General features: G+C 44.9%; 1 non-coding gene across 1 annotated transcript; it reads right to left on the bottom strand.

Moving 5' to 3' along the window:
- Window positions 1-901: 901 nt before the first annotated feature.
- Window positions 902-1063, bottom strand: LOC120368478 (U1 spliceosomal RNA). Its single transcript, XR_005582594.1, has one exon. It is a non-coding gene; the product is annotated as a U1 spliceosomal RNA (small nuclear RNA).
- Window positions 1064-3702: the final 2639 nt, after the last annotated feature.

Raw genomic sequence — 3702 nt, 5'->3', positions numbered from 1 at the left:
GTAATATCTAGTTTTGATTTCTCCAGGATGGATGAATAAAGACAGAACGTTAAAGACCTTTTTTTTTTTTTTTGAGACGGAGTTTTGCTCTTGTCGCCCAGGCTGGAGTGCAATGGTGAGATCTTGGCTCACTGCACAACCTCTCCCTCCTGGGTTCAAGCGATTCTCCTGCCTCATCTTCCTGAATAGCTGGGATTACAGATGCATACCACCATGCCTGACTAATTTTTGTATTTTTAGTAGAAATGGGGTTTCACCTTGTTGGCCAGGCTGGTCTCAAAGTCTTGACCTTAGGTAATCTGCCTCCCTTAGCTTTCCAAAGTGCTGGGATTACTGGTGTTAGCCACAGCACCTGGCTCAGAATGTAAAAGAAATTTGAAGATACTTAATACAACCTCCTAGATCAGGTGCAAATATTTCCTGGCTAGGCCAGGTGTGGTGGCTCATACCTACAACGCTTTGGGAGGCTGACAGTAGGATCACTTGAAGCAAGGAGTTGGACAGCAGGCTGGTTGACAAAGCCAGATCCCCATCTTTATTTTTAAAGAAAAAAAAATTTCCAGCTTTTCTTTTTCTTTCTTTCTTTCTTTCTTTCTTTTTCTTTCTTTCTTTCTTTCCTTTCTTTCTTTCTCTTTCTTTTTTTCTTTCTTTCTCTTTCCTTCCTTCCTTCCTTCCTTCCTTCCTTCCTTCCTTCCTTCTTTCCTTCTCTCTCTCTCTCTTTCTTTCTTTTTAATATGCAGTGTTGCTCTGTCACCCAGCTGGAGTGCAGTGGCGTGATCTCAGCTCACTGCAACTTCTGCCTCCTGGTTCAAGCAATTCTCCTCACTCAACCTCCCAGGTATTTGGAACTACAGGCATGTACTACCACGCCTGGCTAATTTTTTTATTTTTATTTTTTATCAGAGGAAAGCGCAAGTGCAGTCCCCACTACCACAAACTATGCAGTCTAGTTTCCCACACCTAGGGAAATTGCAGGGGTCAGCACATCCGGAGTGCAATGGATGAGCCTCGCCCTGGGAAAACCACCTTCATGATCGTGGTATCTCCCCTGCCAGGTAATTTTTGTATTTTTAGTAGAGACGAGGTTTCACCATGTTGGCCAGGCTGGTCTCAAATTCCTGACCTCAGGTTAACCACCCACCTCAGCCTCCCAAAGTGCTGGGATTATAGGCACAAGCCACTGTACCCACCCTCACATATATCTGTTTTTCAAAGCTCTTCACTGTTGATTATTTATTTATTTATTGGAGACAGGGTGTCATGCTGTGGCCCAGACTGGAGTGCAGTGGCACAATCACAGCTTACTGCAAACTCTGCTTTCTGGGTTCAAGTGATTCTCGGGCCTCAGCCTCCTGAATAACTGGGATTAAAGGCACACTTGGGTAATTTTTGTATTTTTTTTTTTTAGTAGAGACCGGGTTTTAACCATGTTACCCAGACTGGCCTCAACCTCCTGATCTCAAGTCATTCGCCCATCTCAGCCTCCCAGAGTCCTGGGGCTACAGGCTTGAGCCACTCTGCCCAGCCCATTCCTGCTATTGTTTAATTGTATTTTTTTGTTGTCAAACAATTTACATTTGGAACTGATGTTTAGTTTTACTTGTAATGTAGCTTTCTGCCTTCTTTACCAGGGAGTATGTTTATAAAGTGTTACTCAGAAAGAATTGGCAACCATAGCTTAGAGTGCAAATGAGGTTGACCCCAGATGGCCTGTCGGCATTGTCTGAATTAGATACTGGAATTGATGACCCCTCACCCAGGCACCTTCTATTCAAATGATCATAGTTAATGGGATATAGACAACTACTAAGGAAACTGTATCTTTGTATACAGCACTGGGCCCTGAAAAGAGTCATTGTTTAGTGAATATTTATGGCTAACTGAGATGTCTGCAAAAACCTAACTCTGCTACAATGTTCTCAGTTGAATGCCAATTATGACTTTAAAGTTCGTGTAGAGGTCACAAACTGTATTCACAGGTGCTACAGATAATTTTAAGAATTCAAGGCTGGGCTTGATGGCTCACACCTGCAATTCCAGCATTTGAGAGACCCAAGCAGAAAGATCCTTTGAGTCCTGGAGCTCCAGACCAGCCTGGGCAACACAGGGAGACTTCATCTACACACACACACACACACACAAACACACTAGCCAGGTGACAGCACCTGTAGTTCCAGCTACTCAGGAAGCTAAGGTGGGAGGATCACTTGAACCTGGGGGGTCAAGTTTGCAGTAAGTCCTGATTATGCCATCGCACTCCAGTCTGGGCAGCAGAGGGAGACCCTAAATCAAAAAGTAAATAAACTGTTGTATCTATGTCTTGCTATCAATTTCAATTATTTGAACTTAGGACTGTTTTCATCAAATCCTGTATTTACACTATCCAAAAATAATTTATTTGATGGAATGAAACCACTGTGAGTCCCCTGTGGTTCTAAGATACAGAGTCTTGCTTTGTCCACCAGGCTGGAGTTCATGACATGACATTGGCTCACTGCAACCTCTGCCTCCCAGGTTGAAGCAATTCTTCTGCCTCAGACTCCCAAGAACTGGGCGCATACCTCTATACTCATTGGCCAGGCTGGTCTTGAACTCATGACCTCGTGATCCGCCCACCTCGGCCACCAAAAGTTCTGGGATTACAGGCATGAACCACTGAGTCCAGCCTATACAGCACCTTGTAACACCAGGGCTTGTCCTGTGCACCCCGGTCTCTGGTTCAATAACGACTCGTCACTTAAGCCTTGGGGTCTGAGAAAAGGAGACAGTGTGAGCAGCTCTGATAGAGGAGGAGCAGAAAGAGGCAGAAATCTGAACAGGATCAACCCAGGCTCTGACCTTTCCAGAGCTTTCCCCCAGCTGTGCCCTGCCGCCCTCCTCCCTGGGGTGCCTCCTGGTGTCCCCTCACCCTCGGGTGACAGGGGTGCTGTGCACGCCCCTGTGGTTCATCCTGCAGAGGAAATTGGGTCTTTCCCAGGTTTATTCTGTGTCGCTGCAGTCCATTCTCCACAGAAACTGAGTTTCTATCTCACTGAGTGACTTCCATGTGCTCATGCAGCACCAAGGGCCTTTTCTATCACAATCATTTTTTTGATTATCCATTTAGTAGCATTTCCACAGGAAGAGTTCGAAAGACTAACAAAAACTTAAGTAATATTTCTTCTGATTATAAAAATAATCTTAGGCTAGATGCAGTGGCTCACGCCTATAATTCTAGCACTTTGGGGAGCTGAGGCTGGCAGATTACTTCAGGCCAGAAGTTCAAGACCAGCCTGGCCAACATGATGAAATTTCATCTCAACTAAAATTACAAAAATTAACTGGGGGTGGTGGCACATGCCTGTAATCTCAGCTACTTGGAAGGTTGAGGCAGAAGAATCACTTGAACCTGGGAGGAAGTGATTGCAGTGAGCTGAGATCTCACCACTGCACTCCCGCGTGGGTGACAGTGAGTGAGACTGTTTTTTGTTTTTTGTTTTTGAGTTGGAGTCTCTGTATCCCAGGCTGGAGGGCAGCGGCGTGATCTCGGCTCACGGCAACCTCTGTCTCCCAGGTCTGGTCCAAGCAACTCTCCTACCTCATCCTCCCACGTGAGACTGTGTTTTTTAAAAAAGGAAGAAATAAAAGTAATCTTAGTTTTAGAAGATTTGGAAAATCCTTGGAAAGCAAAAGGAAGAAAATAAAATTATCTGTTAGTTCATG

The sequence above is a fragment of the Saimiri boliviensis genome, chromosome 18 (assembly GCF_048565385.1).
Source record: "Saimiri boliviensis isolate mSaiBol1 chromosome 18, mSaiBol1.pri, whole genome shotgun sequence".
Classification (NCBI taxonomy): Eukaryota; Metazoa; Chordata; class Mammalia; order Primates; family Cebidae; genus Saimiri; species Saimiri boliviensis.
Note: the sequence above shows the minus strand (reverse complement) of the source record. Positions and strands in the feature narration are given on the sequence as shown.